The 21,737-nt window shown below is 39.8% G+C and overlaps 1 pseudogene; it reads right to left on the bottom strand.

Moving 5' to 3' along the window:
• The window catches only part of LOC132821395 (Ig heavy chain C region, membrane-bound form-like), a 35,684-nt pseudogene extending 14,347 nt beyond the window's left edge, over positions 1 to 21,337 (bottom strand).
• Between the last annotated feature and the right edge of the window lie 400 nt (positions 21,338 to 21,737).

Genomic DNA, 21,737 nt, shown 5'->3' with positions numbered 1-21,737 from the left:
TTTCTTGTTAATCAAAGGTTTTAAAGAGTTTTAGCCGAAGGGAGGCCTGTGGATTTAGCTCACAAATGCACCATGATAAGTAAGTGGTAGAACAGCTCGAGGGGCTGAGTGCCCTCCACTTGCTCCTACCTTCCTATCATTGTGTCATGCATTAAGCTAGTACTGGCCTTCAACACATTTTATTAAAATATTTCAACAAATTAATTGTATCACACATGCATTAATAAAAATTCTGTTGATTATTAGGAACGGGATCATTGACATTCTCCATTTGAGTGATCAAAATAACCCTCATCCAACTACAGCAGCCATTACACTCTGGAATGTGTTGTTACTTCGTAACAGTTTCTTGTGAAACTACAGCTTTAGATCAGGGCGGTCAAATTCAATGATTCTCTGATATATTAATATCTATGAATATTCGCAATTTGTTCAAGTGCATCTTTTCTCTGAAGAACGTGTTTAATCGAGCAGAACTTCTTTTTCAATGAAACAACAAACTTTAAATGCTAGAAAACCAAAATAAAGACAGAAATTTCTGAAGAAACTCGGCAGGTCTGGCAGCTCCTGTGGAGAGAAGGCAAGGGTAACCTTTTGCATCCAGAGACCCCCTCTTCACCAAATTGTTTTCATGTTTTTGGCACAAAAGCTCACACCTGTTGAGATAAACAGGGATTGTGTTGGCTTGACTCCTTTGGAAAAATGATTTTAGTAGAGGTATTGGAAGGTTTGAGATAGCAACTGAAGACCAACTGAAAAGCTAACACCATCTGCTGCAAGTGTTGGATTCAGCGGAACCCTCACAGTACTGAACAATCAAATTCAGCTACAGCACTGGTTTAATATAAAGTAAAACAGCCTAAGCATAATCTAATCAAATATACTTCGAAAATGATTCATTCTGGATTAGATATAAATGATATTGTTAGAAAAGTAAGTCAAAAGCTGGGATTTCTTTGAGCACTTACTCCATTAACCGTATCTGGAGATGCCCAAAATCTTGTGAACAAATATTGATCTGGAAAAAGCTGCTAACCACCAAAATACTGTTTAATATCTAAGCGACACAAGTCAGGATAGTGATTGAATGGATTTCACTGGCCTCTGTGAGTGGAATTCCAACAAATACCCAAACATTTCAATCCGGTTTCTTGTATTGAAGTAACCTGATAAGTGATGGTGTTACATACCTCTCTAACAGGTTGTTAGTGAACAGAGGCCACCTCGCACAGAATCAGGGACCCTACTACAACTTCACAACAGACCTGAACACAATGATCTCGACACTATCACGGAGAACACAGCCCGCCTGTTTGACAATATATAAACAATGTTAGTTATTAACACCTTCCAACAACCAGGGATTGTTCCAGAATGTTTGTACAATGAAAGTAACATTTCAACATTTTTCCAAGAATACTTTGACAGCAGCTCCGAATTGTTCAACTCTATAGGAACTACAGAGGAATAAAACTAGGAATTGCATTGCCATCAATTCACTGTCACTGGATTTCACCCAAGAACCCCCTTCCTCTTTCCCCTGTGAATGTTGCTGCACCAGACGGTCTACTTAGTTTGAAAAAGATTTAAATGTTTTGAAGTGTAATATGACCGTTGCCAGTGACATTAAAAGCTGATAATAGGTTTTCAAATAATAAGATGCAAAAAAAAATCTGATTCAACATTGTGCTATGAAACATGTCATGCATAACAGAGGCACAAAGAAAATATGTAGCATATTTCTCACTGCCTCACTCAATCAAATATCTCTTGCTGCCAACAACCAATTTCAAAACTCTTGGTATTTGCCTTTTGTTCCTGAAATGTTCATTCTGATTGGAATAACTTAGTCAGGGCTCTCAGTTTTGAGGCACCTAATGGAATATTGTATTTCTGGCAGATAAATGTGGTTTTGAAGCCCGAGATGAAATTGAACTGTCTGAGATTCAGGAATCTGAACTGGACAATTTACAAATGGTCAGGACCGTTGACAAGTTAGTCCGAGAAAGCACTGAAACAAACTGTACAACAGATTTAATCCTAGAGATTAATCATTGCTCAGCTCCTCACGTCAAATATATTCACGATAGTTGAACATTAATCAGAGGAACTATCCAGTGGATTAATGTGAGCGAGAATGTGTTCACAATGAACATAAATAACCACTGAGTTAATAAATTTCATAAGTCATTGCATTTAACAAAATTATTGAGGTGGGAAATATCACACAGATCTGGAGGAAATGGATTATTGCCCAAATTATTTTTGCATATTCTTAAAACGTTCCTTGAAATGAGGAGATTTTGCATGCACTGCATAAAGTCAATACTGCATTCCAGTTTGAAAAGCATTTCTGTTGAAGGATTTAGGGCAAGGTCTTTTTCTTGTTAACTGCTTTTAATGAACGAAAATATTTTATAAAGGTATGAATTGAAAACATGCTTCTGTCTGGAGTTGCCCGCTTTTACGGATGTTTAAGTAAATGTGGGCACTGCTGCCTCACAGATCCAGGTACACAGGCAGGGTTCCAGCCTCGGGTGACTGCCTATGTGGAGTTTACACAATCTCTCCTATATCTGTGTGGATTTCTTCCCACAATCCAAAGATGTGCATGTCAATTATCTACAGTGTTAGGTGCATTAGTCGGGGTAAATATAGGGTAGTGGAATGGGTCTGGGTGGGTTACTCTTCAGAGTGTCGGTGTGGACTTGTTGGGCCAAATGGCCTGATACATACTGCAATATATCTAATATAAATGATTGTCACACTTAACTAATGTGAGCAGATTCCTTCTGATCGCTAAATTGCAATAAATCGGTCAAGTATATTGATTAAAATAAATATTACTCTATTTTCAGTTTCTGAATAAACAATGTGCTCTGTTATCCCCTGGTTCATATCTTCTGCAAATTTATGAACTCTGCAAATGTCTGAACACATCGACGTAAAATGGATTCTCTGCGTTTGCAGCAAGTACTCCCATGGTTTTAAGAGTCGAGTTCCTATAGTATGGAAACAGGCCATTTGGCACAACAATTCCACACTGACCCTCTGAACAGTAAGTAGCCCACCCAGACCTACTCCCCCTAATTTATATTTATCCCTGACTAATGCACCTCACCTACACATCCCCAAACACTATGTGCAATTTAGCACAACCAATCACCTGACCTGCACATCTTTTGGACTGGGGTAGGAAACCAGAGCGCCCGAAGGAAACCCACGCAGACACAGGGAGAATGTGCAAACTCCACACAGGCAGTCACCCTGTGGAATTGATTTGGGGACCCTGGCGCTGTGAGGCAGCAATGCCAATCACTGAGCCACCATGCTGCCCTGCGAGGTCATGAGTGGATTGTTTTAATTAATTCAAAATTTGGCCTTGATCACATAATTCTGTATAGCAGTTGTTTCCGAACAAAAGACTCTTCAGCTAATATTTTGTTGTAAAATGTAACTATTTATTTAAAATGCACAGATTGGGAACACCTAAAGCACTGCACAGATTAAATAATTCAGTTAATGTTTTATTTTTATCCTGCAAATCCAGTTTAAACAGGGATATAACAATTAATTAACTCAAGTTGTGTGTGAAACTGATCAAAGCAGTGAAACTGATCTGTTCTTCATAGAATTGAGCAGAATTTCCAAATGGTCTTTGCCAATCATCTTTTGCAGCCAGAAAAATATATATGTAGTGTACAGTGGAATTGAAAGGTGTTTCCTGATCAATTATAGCACAGTCATGGCATTTTTGCTCAAGAGCAAGAACTATTAGATCATTAGACTTTTGAAATTCTATTTATATTTCTCTATGACTTGCAACCTGTTTAAAGACAGACCTTGTGATTGAACTAGATAGTTGAGTTCTGAATTTGGATTGTAAAGCATGGATTAGATAAATCCTTCCTTATTTATTTTAAATAAAAATGGCGCCCAAAGGTATTTGTTTTCCCTCCATTTCTAAAACCTTTGCGATTTGCCTTTCATTTAATAATAGGCTTTATGAAATTTTAACTCGCATGCTGATTGCATTGAATAAGGAACCTGGAGCAGTTCACTGTCACCAACCGTGTTAACATTGCAAAAACAATGTAGAAACCAGAAATGGTTTCCCAAATATAACACATTTAATGTTACCCAAGCACAGTCCCTCCTCAACAGATCAACGATCACCAGATCACAACACGGTGTGTTTGCAGCAGACCTAGCTCTGCAAACATTTTCAACAGAACCAAGAACATGATGTAACCTCACAACAAAAACACATTGAAGTCTAACAAAACTGCTCAGAATCAAGCAAACTAATGATTAAATTGAATAGAAATAACAAGTCATAAGAGCAACCTTGTTTGTGAGGGGACTGAACACTTAAAGCTGTAACGTTTTTGGCAACTATTCAATTTATTTCCAACCTGCACACCCTTCTTGATCGTGACAATCTTGTGCAGCGCACAGTAGAGCGGTTGAAGGCATATATTGATTAATCACTTCATGTTCAAAACAAAATTACTGAATGAACAAATGTTACCACATTATAATTTTAAGTTAGTTTCAATTACGTAATCTGATTAATTCTGCTGTTTCAGATTTTAGCCCAAATTTTATTTTGAATGAGGCTATTCAAAACAAAATTCAGTTAGTTTACAATTAGAACTGAGATTTTTTTTTCTAAAGTCAAAGCATAAAAACTCTTTTCTTTTCATTTCTCACACTTCCGGATTTCTGCCTTAAGTTGTTTTTCAGACTATTACAAATGGATGTAATGTTTTCAATCAAATGTATCAGAGCAAAATGTGTCATAGAAGTTTAACAAATGCAGAAATGATTCATGAAAAACAAAAGAACTTCACATATATTGGTAATGAAAAGTAATCCAGAGAGTCAATCTTCTCACCAGAAAGAAAACACCAATTACAGGAAGCACAAAAACGCAGATCAATTTCACAAACTGAATAAGAATTCAATCAACACAATTCAACAGAATCAAGGAAAATAAAATCAGAATCCAATCAACTCTAAACAACAGATTTGAATGAAACATAATCAGAATCCAATCAATTCCATTCAACAGAATCAAATAAAACCATTTCAAAAGCCAATCAACATAATTCAACAAAACAAAGTAAAATCAAAGTCAGAATCCAATCAATACAGTTCAAACTGAATCAACTAAAACAAAGCCAAAGTCCAATCAACTCAATTCAACAGAATCAAGTGAAACAAACTCAGAATCTAATCAACAGAATGAAATATAGCACTGCAAAAACATTTTATGACAGTTTCTAACCCGCTTGTCATCAACAAAATTAACAAAATAAATGTGAAAATATAATCAGGTAAGAACATATATTAAAGAAATGAATAATGATATTTTAGCATATCTTAACCTTTTTTGGTAATATCTTGAACATCTTTGAATTCTTAGCGTTTGCTGTTGATAACAAAACTCACAGTCAGGGTGTCACTGACATTTAAGACTATTGATAGCTGACTGATTAAGAGACATTAGGTGTATCAAGTAACCCAGCCACATACAATGCCCATCTGATAAAAAAAGAGATACACCGAGCAACTGAATCCATCATCACCATTTTAACTATTTGCTGAGCCTTAACTGAAGTCTTAAATCAGTCTGAACAAAAATCAATCCGAACCAAACCAAACTCAGCACAGAATCTTAGCTTCATTTAATTCAGAAATTAGTCACATGAATAGAAAGTTATTAAAAAGTCATTAAGAAAGTTCAAAGTTCTTACCTGAAGTCACAGTCACCATGGTCCCTTGGCCCCAGTAATCCAGTTATATTACTGTGAGACACGTTGTGTCAAATACTATGATAGACTGTAAACTGTAAAATGCAGATAATTTCTTCACTTCCTAGAAAGCAGTGATTCAGACTCCTCTAAAAATGATTTGGTGCATAATTTCAGCTTTTACTATTCATTGTATTTTGAAAGCTTGGAATACTTTTCCAGGTTTGGTCTACATTTAACTTGACAATCAACACGAAGAAGGTGGAAAAAAAATTATAGCTGAAAATGTGTTGCTGGTGAAAGCGCAGCAGGTCAGGCAGCATCCAAGGAACAGGAAATTCGACGTTTCGGGCATAAGCCCTTCATCAGGAATGAGGAAAGTGCGTCCAGCAGGCTAAGATAACAGGTAGGGAGGAGGGACTTGGGGGAGGGGCGATGGAGATGTGGTAGGTGGAAGGAGGTCAAGATGAGGGTGATAGGCCGGAGTGGGTTGGGGGCAGAGAGGTCAGGAAGAAGATTGCAGGTTAGGAGGGCGGTGCTGAGTTGGAGGGAATCGACTGAGACAAGGTGGGGGGAGGGGAAATGAGGAAACTGGAGAAATGTGAGTTCATCCCTTGTGGTTGGACGGTTCCCAGGCGGAAGATGAATTATACATTTGTACAAACTAGCACGACTGCATTGCGTTTAAAATGCATCTCACATTATTTCTCGCTCCTGCCACTGTAGAAATCACAATTTGAGATAAACACTTGACAGTGTTTTTTTGTATGAGGACGTCGCTGTGCACAGCACTGTGACCCAATGTAGTATCACAATGATATAGACCAGTACGCCCATTCTCTGTTCTTTACTCAAGGTCTCAATTTTCATTTGAAAGAGCCATTTTGTACTGATCATGTTTAGAATGATGCCATAGTTGACATAACAATTAGCAGTGATTTCCTGAGCTGTCAGATATATTAAAACTAAAATTTTGTCTGAGCATTTAATTGATGGAAGTGTTAGCAGTACATACGACATGCCTAAAACATTGTCCCATTGTGTCACCAGTTTGTTCGTTTCAATGGTACAGTTCATCTTTGATAGTTTTGTAAGAGGCAGCCTGAGGTCTGCTTCAGATCGCAGCTGATATAATTGCATTCAAAACTCAAACTGACCGTCAGTTTGTGATGGAATTGACAAAATGTTCCCTCAATCTGTTTTTGAACGAGGCCAGCCCTGGTTCCTCTCGCTGTGGTCTCTTGCCCAGTAATAGATGGCGGTCCAACGCGAAAATGTTGTTTGAAGTGTCTTTGGACGCTGTAAATCGACCCTTAATCGCTGGTGCATAGTTATTGCTGTTTGAATTATAGTAGTACAGCAGCCACTCCAGACCCTGTCCGGGAACCTGGCGGACCCAGTGCATGCTGTAGCTGCTCAGGTCGAAGCTTCTGGTTTTACAGGTCAGTTTCAGGCTGCCTGCGGGATGGCCAGTCTCTGCCTCTGGTTGAATCAAAACAATCTCCGACAGGACACCTTTAAAAAAGAAAATAAATGACCCATGAGCATTAATGTTGATGAAATGATGGCTGAGTCTTTTACATTCCTGCGGTAGACTAACATTGAGACAGTAACAAAGAGAGACTTGAACAAAAAAAATACTCACATGATAAGAAAGTCAGTGACAAACTGAGAAAAAATTGTCGACACAATCGTTCTGATAAATTGTGGGAAACGGTTCTGTCAAGATCTTTCTAAACAAAGCTGACCCAGGAGTGTTGAATTACGGTCTAGTGCCCAGGTTTTATATGGCAATTGGAAGGGACAGACTTACAGCTTCCGCCTGTTGGTTTCCTGCTGGAAGCTGAGACTGCATCCTGGTATCAGCTCACACAGCCCGAACACATGGGCTCATGTATTTACATGAGGTTATGTTTAAACATGGACATATACACATCTTGGGATATTTGTTTTGCTGAATAGCTTCTTTGGGAGTGTTTTATTTAATGGAAGTAAAATTGAGTAGCTTCAGGTCTGTTTCACATGATCGTTGCAAGTACTTTGTTTAAAATAACAAATTCATTTGGAAGTTGGCTCCCTTTATTTCTACATTCATTTACAAGCAGATAAAACTAACATCAAAGTTCAAACATATTACCAGCTAGTAAAACAATTCAGCTTTTTTTCCCCTGGACACTGCAAGACTCTGTCCCACTACAAAATACCATATAATTCATACTAAACATTTAAAAATTCAATTTAGACAACTGAACACAGAGCATGTCCAAAGTGATTATATTTAGTATATTCAATTAGAAGTTAACTCCCTTTAATCCTACAATCAACCACAAGCAGATAAAGCTAAAAAGAACTTCAATAATATTATTAGCCAACAAAATGAGTGACTTTATTTTTGCTGTCACTCAAAGTCTCTCTCACATTACAAAATAACATACCATTTCTAATCTGCGTTTCTAAATTCAATTTAGCCAACCTAATATGGAGCATGTCTAAAGTGATTATGTTCAGAATGTGAGTGTGTGTCACTAAACAGTTTGGACCCGAAGATTAGAAGCACTTCCTTACATTGCAGAATGTCTCTCCCTGCATCTTTTTTTTTCAAATTGCTCTGACCCAAAAATGCGAATTAAAGGAAAGCTGTGTGCCTGAGAAACACAAAGTGAGTTGGCAGTGATACATAACACCTAGGTAAACGTTTGAAAGAGCATCTAATGAACTAGAACAGGACAGTCCATAAGTTTTTTTTAATCCTCAACATCTAAACCATTGCAGGTAACTGTCTGAGTACACCAGGAGTGTTTGGTTAAATTAGAGAGTATTACAATAAACATTACCACTGATGTAGGTCATAAACAGTACATTTCTCTGCTCAGTGATAGCTCTGACAATGGGGTTAACTCAGAAAAATCAGCAAAAATTACATGACGACAGTATTAACCATGTATAAAGGGCTCACTCAGTTTTAATGAGATGCATGAATCAGAGAATGGTGCAACAAGTGATGTGAGTTTGAACCAATTCAAGTTTATTCATTTAGTTTGAGATGATAACAAATGTTAATGCACTGTGGGATTTTGGATCCATTAACTTCATATTCAGGAGCTTTAACGATACTCAATAAACAGGTTGCACTAACCAGAATGTCACTGCATTCCATGTCCTGTTTCTGATAGTCATACAGTGAATTCAGTAACTTTCCTTTTTAAAGAAGAAATGCCAAGTGAAATGTATCCATGGTGGTTAAATGGGAAAATATAGTTTGTTTGGTAGGATTTTACTTTAGTTGATTCATTTTGTCTTTAATCGGCCAGATACAATATTTGGCAGCAATTAAGCTGACTGCAGAAAAGGTCCTTGAGTTCCCAGTTTCATTTACTGGAAGCAGCTGGTGTTTCTGCAGTGAATCAAAGATATTTTGTCTCACTGTTGACCCGTTGGTGGAAAGTGAACTGCAAACCATAACTAATGCCTCCGCAGAAAAAATCTACTCAGCAACAATGCTGGAGAAAAGTTTATTTTTTAGTTGTGTAACCTGGAGAACTAGTCCCTCCTTTCATTGAACGAAATATTCGCAGAGTCTCGGACACAATATAAACATCAACAGTTCATTCAAGGATCACTACAGCACTGCTTAATATTGAGAAAAAATGATAAGTAGACACAGAGTCATGGAGTGATACAGCATGGAAACAGACACTTCGGTCCAACCAGTCCATGCCAGTCATAATCCCAAACTAAACTAATCCCACCTGTGTGTACTTGGCCCATATCCTTCCAAATATTTGATATTCATTTACTTATCCAAATGTCTTCTAAAGGCTGTAAGTATCCACCACCAAATCATCGCACACACAACCCGTTCTCTGTGTAAAAAGTTGTCCCTGATATCTTTTTAAAATTTTTCTCCTCTCAATGTAAAAACATGTTCCCTATTGTTGAAATCCCCCACCATTTAGAAAATTTGCCAATGTCTGGGTCAATAATTGAAAACAATCCCAGCTCCAAACATTTACAAAATGTGGATCTTCCTTGAGTCCAAAAAAGATTGCCCCCTTTGATCAATGATTTCTAAAATTTACTCGCATATCTGTTGTGAAGGACGTTTTCAAATAACTTATAAAGATTAATCATCAATCGGATTAAAGTTACATTTCGTGTGTTACACCACACAAAAAAAAACAAGCAAGTTTGTTGACACGAATTGCTCTGATGAAGTCTATGATGGATTCTTTTATCAAACAAAACCATTTCCAGTGTTGCGAGGGCTCGCCTATCTTCTGTGCAATGGTCTGCATTTTAAGTTGTGTCTGACTGCAGATGAAACTGGCTGATCTGGGTAAAAGTACAGTTTGTGCCTTTCAAATTGTTAATGTATATTGCTGACTTTAGTTGAATAAAGTGATGTTGTCCCAGGCATCGTCTGGCACCATTAATTAGACCATTAAATCCCACATCACTAGCCAGACTATCAGGTGTAGTGTATTGATATGTGATATTTGTGAATGAAAGCTTCGTACATTCCCAGTATGAATCATGTAAATTAGAGGCAGTCACCTTTCCACTCATTGCTTTAAAAACTTATATGCGGTCACCCCCCAACGAAGTCTAACCCTCCAGTGAAAACAGTTCCAGTCTATCTGCATTTCCAACGGTGGTTCTGTTCCCTCACAGTCTGTTGTATAAGATCCTCCTGCCATCCCAGGTCCACAGACAGTGTCCCTTGATACTAGTTCAAACAAATGAAAGCAAGTTGTCCCACCATATTGTTCAATTTTAGTTGCCCTCAAACACCATAAGAAATAAATGTTTATGTCATTGCTGATTTATGGGAGAATGCTGTGTACACAGTAACTGCTGAAATCAATGCAGTACCACCCTGAATCTGGTTCGCAGGTTCATCTGTTGCTCACAAACGCAACCAGACATCAGGGAATAGTGAACATCACCTACCCCCACCCTTCCACCCTTCCCCTCTGTACTTTCCACTTTGTGAAATCCGTATTGTCAATAATCAGTTAAAAGAAAGTTCTTTTTAAAACTTTCTTAATTCATGTTGCTGATCTTGGTTGAGTAAAGGTATGTTGCTGTCAGCATTTCTGGGGAATATCTCTGCATTTTTTTCATGTCAGTTTACAATGATATTAATTCAAGAATAGTCAAAATGTCCTGAGAAACAAAGTTCAGAAATGGGCCTATTAACTCCTCAGGGCTGTACCAACTGCTTGAATATTGATACAGTTCTGCCCCCACTTTTTCCCCATAAGCCAGGATTTACAGCATTGGAGATCATATCAATGTTGATAATGGATTAGACCCATCACAATGTTCCTGAATGTTTACAGTGCTACCACCTGCAGGGTTATGCACAACATGCTATAAAGTGGGTGTTGGCTGGAAGGCTCTGTCTTCACGTGATACAGGTGCAATGGGCGATGTGATCTCTCTCTGTCGTGAAAACATCCTACTACTCGAAATTCATTTTCCTACTTTGTCTAGTTCAGATGCTCTAATTCATATGATTCATACCGGAAATATTCCAAGCTTTCGTTTCAATGAGATCAATACAGTCCACCTGATAGTCTAGCTAGTGATGTGGGAATTAATGGTCTAATTAATGGTGCCAGACGATGTCTGAGACAACATCCCTTTATTCAACAAAGGTCAGCAATATACATTAACAATGTGAAAGGCGCAAACTGAACTTTTACCCAGAGCAGCCAGTTACATCTGCAGTCAGACACAATTTAAAATTCAGACCATTGCACAGAAGTTAGATGAGCCCTCACAGCATTGGAAATGTCTTTGTTTGATAAAATAGTCCATCACAGACTTGCTTAGAGCATCTCATGACAACAAAATTGCTTGATTTCTTTTTGTAGGGGGTAACACATGAAATATTACAGTATTCCAACTGATGCGAACCATTTGAACTTCAAGTTACTTGAAGACATCCTTCACAACAGATATGGGAGCAAATTTTAGAAATCATTGATCAAAGGGACATATTTTTTGGATTCAAGGAAGATCCACAGTGATATTTGGTAAATGTTTCGGGCTGTGATTGCTTTAAATTTTTAACTAAGACATTCGCATACAGTGCACAACTTCACAATTTGCTGTAACATGAAACTCGCAACCACTGTGAACCTGGAAGGCAATGGTTCAGAATTTAACAAGGACCTAGCAAGGTCCGTGGAATAGACCGACGAATGTTTCATGAAATTTAACAAAGGCATTTCTGAAATGATTAATTTAGCTAGGAAGAATGTAAAGACACAAATTCACATCTGTGTTTGCATTTCAATATACTATAAATTACTTTTCTATTATATCCTAAAATACTTGTTTCTTTGTTCATATATAATACACTCTATCTTGTTCCGGCGTTAAGGTGGTTTATTTATTTCACTCAAGACTATATGCTGTAGCTTTGCCTCAGTATTGAGCAAACTCGGTTTGGTGCCATCTTATATCACTTGAGCTGCTTTTTCAGGAAGTGAATCCCTCCACCTGTTATATCAAAATAATCTGTTCATGCTTAGATCAAAATAAATCCTGTTAGCATCATCCCAAATTCAGGCTCTGTTATTTTGCATTTATTCATTGGAAATGAACAAAATATGACCGGCCTTTTCTTGGTGGAGTGGGAGAGGGAGTTAAAGTGTTCAGTCACGGGACCGTGGGGTTGGTTGGTACGGGTGTCCCAGAGATGTACTGTGAAATGATCAGCAAGTTAGTGTCTTGCCTCCCTGATGTAGAGGAGAACACATCAGGTGGAACAGACACAGTGGATGACATTTGTGGAAGGATCATTTGGGGCCTTGTTGGAGGTGAGGGGGGATTTGTGGGCTCAGGTTTTGCACGTCCTGTGGTGGCAAGGGAAGGTGACAGAGGTGGGGAGTGGGCTGGGGTGGGGGCGTGGAACTGACGAGGGAGTCGTGGATGGAATGGTGTCTCCGGAATGCAGATATGAGTAGGGAGGGAAATATACCCCAAATGATAGGGTCTGTTTACAGGTGGTGGAAGCAGCGGAGGATGATATGATGTATGCAAGATTGGTGCGTTGGAAGTTGAGAACCAGTAGGGCTCCCTATTGCGATTGGAGGAATGGAGTTCAATGGCATCTTAGACCACGTGGGAGGGGAAACTGCAGTCTTTGAAAAAGGAGGTTATCTGGGATGTTTTATGGTGGAACTGGTCCTCCTGGGAGCAGGTGCCGTGAAGGCAGAGGAATTGACAATAAGGGATGGCATTTTTACAGGAGGTCGGGTGGGAGGAGTGTAGTCCAGGTATTTGTAGGAGTCAGTGGGCTTGTAGTAAATGTTTAGTCGGTCACTGGAGATAGAGGTGGAGAGGTCTAGGAAAGGGAGGGAGGTGTCCGAGGTGGTCCCTGTGAAGTTTAAGTCAGGGTGGAAGGTTTTAGTAAAGTTGATGTACTGTTCAACCTCCTAGAGGTAGCATGAGATGACATTGCTACAGTCATCAATGTAGCGGTGGTAAAGGTGGGCAATGATACCAGTGTAGCTGTGGAAGATTGACTGTTCCACATATCTGACGAAGAGGCAGGCATTGCTGGGGTCCATACAGGTGCCCATGGCTACCCCTTTGGTTTGGAGGAAGTGGGAGGATTGCAAGGAAATGTAGTTGAGGTTGAGCATGTACTGCTTGGGTTGGCGTGACAGGACGAAACTGAGGGCTTCGTCGCCTACATTATGGCGTTTGGACAGGGCCTGGACATTCTGTTCATTCTGCGGCTTATCAATAGCGTGCAGTTATTATGGAACTGCAAGGGCAATGGCTGGGAACTCAGAGAAACCTATGTTTCAGTCTTCTGCTTTAAGCAAATTTTGCCCAGAACATTTAAACACCACAAAGCTTACTGTAGGAAATGCCATTACTGAAACTTCTAATAATATTTGAAACTTTGTTAAAAATAGAGATTTGTAGTCATAGTTTCTGAAATACTCAAGAAATTAATTAACCGTTAGAACAAGCTCTTTCAAGGAGAGGATTTGCAAAGTTTGAAACCATACAGTGCTGTGATTTATTTGAATTCAATGTCGCTCAGAGTTAGATACAGCGTAGATACAGCCAAGGTGATCTCTCCATATATTAATTCTGTCAATCGGACACACCAACAAACCTGTCTGTATAAAACTGTATTATTTGTTTAGTTGATCCAAATTTAGGAAACAGATCAAAAAGAATGTATTCGGCTGGAAGGTGATGGATACAGAAGACAGAATCAAAAACTGGGAACATTAAATCTGAAGAAAGAGTAACAAGTTACAAGATCAAAGACATGAAAAGGTGCATGTCAATGTGCCCCAGACGTTAGTGAATCGAATGAGTTTGTTAGATGGTCGAGAGACTCGTCCAATGACGTCCTGGAATCAGACCGTGAAACAGAGATCTGCAAATTTGCAAATGTCACTTCAATGTGTTCACTTCACAGTCGGTGTCCTGATCTAGTCCACATTGGCAGATGTTTCCGGCAGATTGCGTCCCCTGGGTTTATTTTCTGATCAGAATTGAGATGTGTGGCTTGCTGCTGGCACATAGAAAAAGGAAGGTGCGCGCCAGCTGAGAATGATACACCAGGCGTTACTTTCTGTATTGTCTGCACAAACAGTCTTCCTACCTCTGAGGGTGAACACACACTGACAGTGTCGAGAACAAACAGACAGATTGCTGTTGGTATCAACATTGTATTCAATTCCATTCTAATTTCCCAGAATGAAACAGAAGGGGCACAAGATTATTTCAGCTAGAGTAAATTATCTGTCAGAGAGATAAGAAGTCACAGTCCACTCCTCAGTTCACATTCAAATGCAACATAATCTGGACAATATACAGCCTTGACCTGACAAGTGGCACATAGCATTCACACCACAAAACTGTGAGACAATGACCATTGACAATAAGAGACAATCTAACCAAAACCTCTTGACATTCAATAGTATTGCCATCACTAAATCCCTCATCAACGACACCCTGGGTTTTATTCTTCATTAGAAATTGAGCTGGACACTCCGCATAAATACAGTGGTTGCACGAGCAGTCCAGAGGCTAGGAATACTGCAGCGAGTAACTCACCGTCCTGACTCGCAAAGCCAATTGACTGTCTAAGAGACAGAGGTCAGGAGGCTACTAGCACAGCTCGCCCCTTGACTGGATTGGAGCAGCTTCGACTGCACTCAAGAAGTTTGGCATTGTCCAGGACAAAGAATCCCACTTGATCAGTAGCACATCCACCAGCGTCCATTGCCTCCAAATCTGATTCTTAATACCTGCCGTATGCACTATCTAAAATACTACACCGCAGTAACTTAGCCACTTCCCTAGACAGTACCTTTCCACTACCACTTGCATCTCGAAGGACAGGAGCAGCAGATACATAGGAACAGCACCACTGTCAGCTCCTCTCTGAAACCTTTGGCATCCTGACATGGAAACATTCACCGATTCTTTACTGTAACTGGGTCAAAATCTGGAATTCCCTTCCTCCGACCATTTTGGAATATGTTATTTCAGAAAGGCAGCTTACTGCCATTTGCTGAAGGACATCTACCGACAACTAAAAGCATGTTCCATGAGTCAGTAACAAATCATTGAAGCTAACATTACTGTTTGAGAAAGTGGTTGAGGAGGCATTATGAGTGTGTAATAAGCAATCAAAAGGTTTGGAGTAAAGTTTCAGAATCAGTCTCTATCATGGTAGCTTCAATTAATAAAAGAGTATAAAATAAAAATGCTGGAATAATGAACGATAATGACATACCTACCAAAGGTTTGAAGCATGTTACATGGTTTAGTATTGTCCTTCAGAGGAGGACGTCTGACCTTCCTACCTGGCCTGCCCTACCCGTTCAACAATAAGGTGATGGTCCTTTCCTGCGCTGAACCTGACTAAGAAACCCATCAGGAGAAAGTGAGGACTGAGGTGTTGGAGATCAGAGTTGAGAGTGTAGTGCTGGAAAAACACAGCAGGTTAGGCAGCATCCAAGGAGCAGGAAAATCAACGTTCCAGGCATAACACCCTCATCAGGTATCTTAATGAAGGCCTTATGCCTGAAACGTCAATTCTCCTGCTCCTCGGTTGCTGCCTGAACTGCTGTACTTTTCCAGCACTACAGTCTCGACTGAGAAGCCAATTAGTTGTAATAAAGTTTCTTAAGAAAGATCAACCATAATTAGCTGAGCAAAGTGGCAGGCCTTCAAAAAGGTAGCTGATGACCACCTTCTTGGGATACATTTTCATAATTGAATGAAGAATTCAAAAAATGCAAATTACGGTGAGTCAGGCTCTTCAGACAGAGTCCGGTACACATTTAAGATTGATGACTGGATGCAAAGTCTCCTGCGATGTTGCTGTGAACAGAAAGAGAGTTCTTGCCAGTATTGCACTCCAATTTTTGTTTATGATGTAAAGTGTCAGATTTATTCTGTTTGTGACCGCTTTCTGCGCATTTCCAACTTTTGGATCACAGTGGTGATATCACGGGACCAGTATTCCCGATCTCCAGTTTGATGCTGAATGGACGGGGTTTGGAATACCACCATTTGCCCAGGATGAAATCTGAATTTAAAGAAGCCCTGGAATCGGAAAGAAAGCCAAATGATGTTCATGTAGCCCGAGTCAACGGAAAAAATACAAAAACTGCTGGTTCACGAATGACAAGGCATCTATCACCTTTACATGGTCTGGCCGACATGAGATTCCACATCCACTGGGAAGTAATTGGCTGTGTTCTGAAGTGGCTTTAGCAAGCTATGCAATGGGCCACTGGGGATAGGGACTCATTGCTGACCCTTACCATTAAGTAATAAGCATAACGAATCCTCACAACTATATCAATTAAATGTAATTGTTGCGGCAGTTCCTGATGTCATTTTAAGTATTTCAAGTGAATATTCTAAAATGCACGTTACGTGATGTTGCACTATCTAAATGGGCTACAACAGAAATCAGTGGGACATTCAGAGTAGTTCCAGTTCAACAAGGAAGTTTAATTGCAGAATTTTCAGAACTGAATTTTAACCTAAAAAGAAGTTTTAAATTGTGTTTATCATCCAAAATTAAATAAAATCTGTTGCAATTCATCTTCATAAATTTGTATTCACTTCTACAAATGGTTAACATTCTTAAAATAAACTTGTTTCTATTTGAAACTTGCCAACAAATCACTTTGTTCATCTGGCTTTGCTGTCACCATCACTCCCTTGAAGCCAATTAAGCATTTATGTAAATAAACACAGAAGTAGAATTCTCAGAATAGATTACAAAACCATAAATCCTAATTTATATTACCCCACAAGCACAGCACGCGAATTGCGGAAAAAATGCAAATAACTCAATGGATTCCAATACTATTTGATGTTAGGACTTTTTAATACATAAGTTGTGATTGTTGAATGACGAAGTTATCAGTTGTCATGTTTAGTCAAAGATCTATAATTCAGAGATACATTGGCACAGCTAATATTTCTGTCTCTGTTTTTCTCTTTTCCCCTCCTGCCTTCTCCCCATTTTTCTTTATAGCCGATGCCTTGTTTTGCCTGTCTACAATTGGACAATGTTATCCTGAATAACATGAAGCCAACACCTCACTAACATATCCTCTCAGCCAATTTCATCCATTTCTTTAGAGAGCTTTGAGTCAAGATTTTCTCAAAAATCTGTCCGAGCATTGAGTGATCTGGAAATGCTTGATCGGAATGAAACTGCAAGACTTTACTGTGATAGTGTTTTCATTGTATCTCAGCAGTATTATTCATGGCTGAGGAATGTTTAATGGTTCAGTGTAATGCTTGTTTAGTCTATAATTAACTTTTACTGCACATCTCATGGAAAATTTAATATTGTAGAGGGTGATTTATTCTGTATTAACTTTGTGTTTTACCTACTCTGGGAGGGTTTTTTTCAGGAATCCTGGATGCAGCTCTACTCTGTGTCTATACCAAAATGTATTTGACATGATTGCATTGGGCAGCACAATATAGAGGGAGATTTACCAGCACATTACATGAGCCGTACAATCACAGAAAACATTTGATGTAGCCGTGTAAACGGGCTTGAACTCCTACCCACTGTCTTTCTGATTTTGAAATGCTTGATACCAGAATAAAAAGGGAACAACACTATGCATCGAAACTTTGTTATACAAGTAGATTACCATCTACAGGCACAGACATACACACACACACATTAGCAAATCATCTCTGAACAACCCTTGCAGTGTTTAATGGATGAGTGCTGAGAGAGCTTTAATATGCAATGTGTGTGTATTCCATGCAACACATGCCGACAGTGATTTTGATATGGTAGTTCAAATGTTGCTTTGATCTGTCTTTAACCTTTTCTGTGACAGTCATGGTTGTGTTTGACAAATATTCAACAGAACTGGAGGACTCTATGACTATAAATGCAGTCACTGCATTCGAGGCAGAATGCAACGCCATCAAACGGGAATAAAGATGACCTCTGTCTTTTTTCATGATGAGGAGGGATTGAAGTAGCTGGGCTTCAAACATGAAATGGAGGCTAATTTAAATTAAGCCTGTATAATTCTGAAAAACCTAACTTAGAGCAAAGGTCAATGATAGGGAACCAGAAACATTCTGTTCAGCCAATGGAGTTTGGTCTTCCAAACAATGACATCATGGCTGAACTGATAATCCTCACCTCCACTTTCCAGCGTTTTAACTGTAAGCATTGATTTAATTACCAAATCAAAACCTGCCCATTTCAGCCTTCAAAATACTGAATGACCCAACCTCGACAGTCTCCTGTGGAAACAAATTCCACAGATTCACTACATTCTGGGAGACAAAATTCTGTTCTGCCTGAAATTTGTGACCTCTAATTCAGAGGTTCTACTCCCTGGTCCGAATCGCTCCCACAAGGGGAAACAACATTGCTGCATTTACACCATCAAGTTTCCTGAAAATAATAGATGTTTCAGAATGTCACCACTGAATCTTCTATGTTCTAATGAGTATAGGCCCAAACGACTCAGTCTCTACTCTCAAGACAGTCTCTCCATCCTCAGGATCAGTCGGCTAAACCTCATGTGGATTGTCTCACATTCCAGTTTACCTTTTATTTGATATGAGTCCAAAGAACAATTCACAATATTCCGGCTGTGCTAAGAATAGGGTTTTTTCTTCAGTTTTAACAAACATTATAGTCATACAAATATCCAGCACAGAAACAGACCCTTCGGTCCAACTGCACGGACGAGATATCCCAATCTGACTGAGTACCATTTGCCAAACATTTGGCCTATCTTTCTCTAAATGTTACCTGTTCATACACCCATCCAGGTGCCTTTTAAATGCAGTATTTGAACCTACTTCCACCACTATCACTGGCAGCTTTTTCCAGTCACTCATGTGAAAAGGTTACCCCTCAGGTTCTTTTCAAACATTTCTCCTCTCATCTTAATCTGCTATCTTCTAGTTTTGGACTCTCCCACTCGAGGAAAAAGGCCTTGGCTATTCACCATAGAAATGCCCTGCATGATGTTATAGGTCTGGTTCAGGCTACACCTCAGCCTCCTTTCCTCTCACTGTATTCAGCTTCACCTTATACCTTAAACACTCCAGTTCCAGCATCATTCTTGGAAATCTTTTCTACACCCTCTCAAATTTAACAAAATCAAGGTTTGTGCGAAGATTTGTAGCTCGGGTGCTCGTTGTTGTGGTTCTGTTCGCCCAGATGGAAGATTTTGTTGCAAACGTTTCGTCCCCTGGCTAGGTGACATCATCGGTACCCAACATGAGGAAAACTAATGTAGTGTACAAAATACCATGCAAGGACTGCACAAAACACTATATAGGACAAACAGGAAGACAGCTAACAATCCGCATACATGAACATCAACTAGCCACGAAACGACACGACCAGCTATCCCTGGTAACCACACACACAGACAACAAGCAACATGAATTCGACTGGGACAACACCACTATCATAGGGCAAGCCAGACAGAGAACAGCCAGGGAATTCCTAGAGGCATGGCATTCATCCACAAACTCCATCAACAAGCACATCGACCTAGACCGGACAGCTGAAACTGACAACCGGAAGCGGCAAGGACAGACAACTATAAATACAGGAAGAAACATCAACGAAGCGCTTCGCAGGAGGCTCCAAAGCACTGATGATGTCACCTAGCCAGGGGACGAAACGTTTGCAACAAAAACTTTCACAAAATCCTTCATAGAACTGGTCAGCCAGATTTGTCTAAACGTGGCCTCACAAGTTTTCTGTTCAGCTAAGACGTGACATCTTGATTCCTCCACTTAATGTTATGACAAATGAAGGAAAGCATGCCAAACACCACCTTTCCTACCCTATATACCTACAACTCCACTTTCAAGGAATGATGCATCTGCACACTTTGGTTTCTTTGCTCAGCATTACTACCCAAGGCCCAGTCATTAATTGGATAAGTTCTGCCTTGGTTTGCCTTACAAAAATGCAACACCTCACATTTATTTAATAAAACATAGGTTCATGAAAAGCAGGTCATGTTTAACTGATTTATTGGATTTATTTGGCGGCACGGTGGCACAGTGGTTAGCACTGCTGCCTCACAGCGCCTGAGACCCGTGTTCAATTCCCGACTCAGGCGACTGACTGTGTGGAGCTTGCACGTTCTCTTCGTGTCTGCGTGGGTTTCCTCCGGGTGCTCCGGTTTCCTCCCACAGTCCAAAGATGTGCGGGTCAGGTGAATTGGCCATGCTAAATAGCCCGTAGTGTTCGGTAAGGAGTAAATGTAGGGGTATGGGTGGGTTGCGCTTCGGCGGGTCGGTGTGGACTTGTTGCGCCGAAGGGCCTGTTTCTAATGAGTGTGGTAGACAATGGGAACTGGTGAACGTGGCGTATCTGGATTTCCAAAAGGCATTGAGCAAGGTACTCCACAAAAGGCTGCTGCGTAAGATAAAGATGAGCAATGTATGCGCAATGCATTAGCATGGACAGAAGGTTGACTAACTAACAGAATGCAAAAATTGGGGATAAATGGGTGTTTTTTTCTGGTTGGCAATCAGTGGCTAGTGATGTGTCTCAGGGATCAATGTTAGGACTGCAATTGTTTACAATTCAGATATGTTACTTTGAGTTAGAGACCCGTGTGTAAAGTGTTGTATTCCGCAGAAGACACTTAAATGAGTGATAGAGCAAAATGTGCAGAAAGATATAGACAGGTTAAGGGAGTGGGCAATGGTCTGGCAGATGGAGTACAATGTTAGTAAACATGAGGTCATCCATTTTGGTAGGAATAGAAACAAAGTGGACTACTTTAAAATGGTGAAAATTTACAGAATGCTGCTGTGCAGGGGGACCTTGGTGTTCTTGTGCATGAAACACAAAAGTATGGTTTGCAAGTACATTAGCTAATTAGGAAGACAAATGGAATAATTTCCTTCATTGCCAGTGGATCGAGTTTAAAATTAGGACTTTCTGCTGCAGTTGTATAGGGCGCCGGTGTGGGCACGCCTGGCGTACTCTGTACACTTTTCATCTCCTTACATGAGATGGCCCTGGGATGGGGTTTGCTGAGGAGGTTGACCATGTTTATTCTGGAAATGAGGCGGTTGATTTATGAGGAGAGATTGAGCAGACTGGGATTATACTCATTGGAATTTAGAAGGATGGGCGAGTGGGATTGTAAAACTTTAAATAGGATAGATAAGACAGAAGCAAGGAGATTGTTTCCACTGGTGGGTGAAATTAGCACTACAGGGCATTGCCTCAAAATAAGGGCAGCAGATTTAGGACTGAGTTGGGAATGAAATTCTTCACCCAAAGGGTTGTGAATCTGTGGAATTCCCTGACTAGTGAAGCAGCTGAAGCTAACCTGTTAAAGGTGAAGATAGATTTTTAAACAGTAAAGGAATGATGGGTTACGGTGAGCCTCAGTCCATGGAAATATGACACATGATGTTATTGAAAGGCAGAGATGACTTATGGGG

The sequence above is a fragment of the Hemiscyllium ocellatum genome, chromosome 13, assembly GCF_020745735.1.
Source record: "Hemiscyllium ocellatum isolate sHemOce1 chromosome 13, sHemOce1.pat.X.cur, whole genome shotgun sequence".
NCBI classification, from domain to species: domain Eukaryota; kingdom Metazoa; phylum Chordata; class Chondrichthyes; order Orectolobiformes; family Hemiscylliidae; genus Hemiscyllium; species Hemiscyllium ocellatum.
Note: the sequence above shows the minus strand (reverse complement) of the source record. Positions and strands in the feature narration are given on the sequence as shown.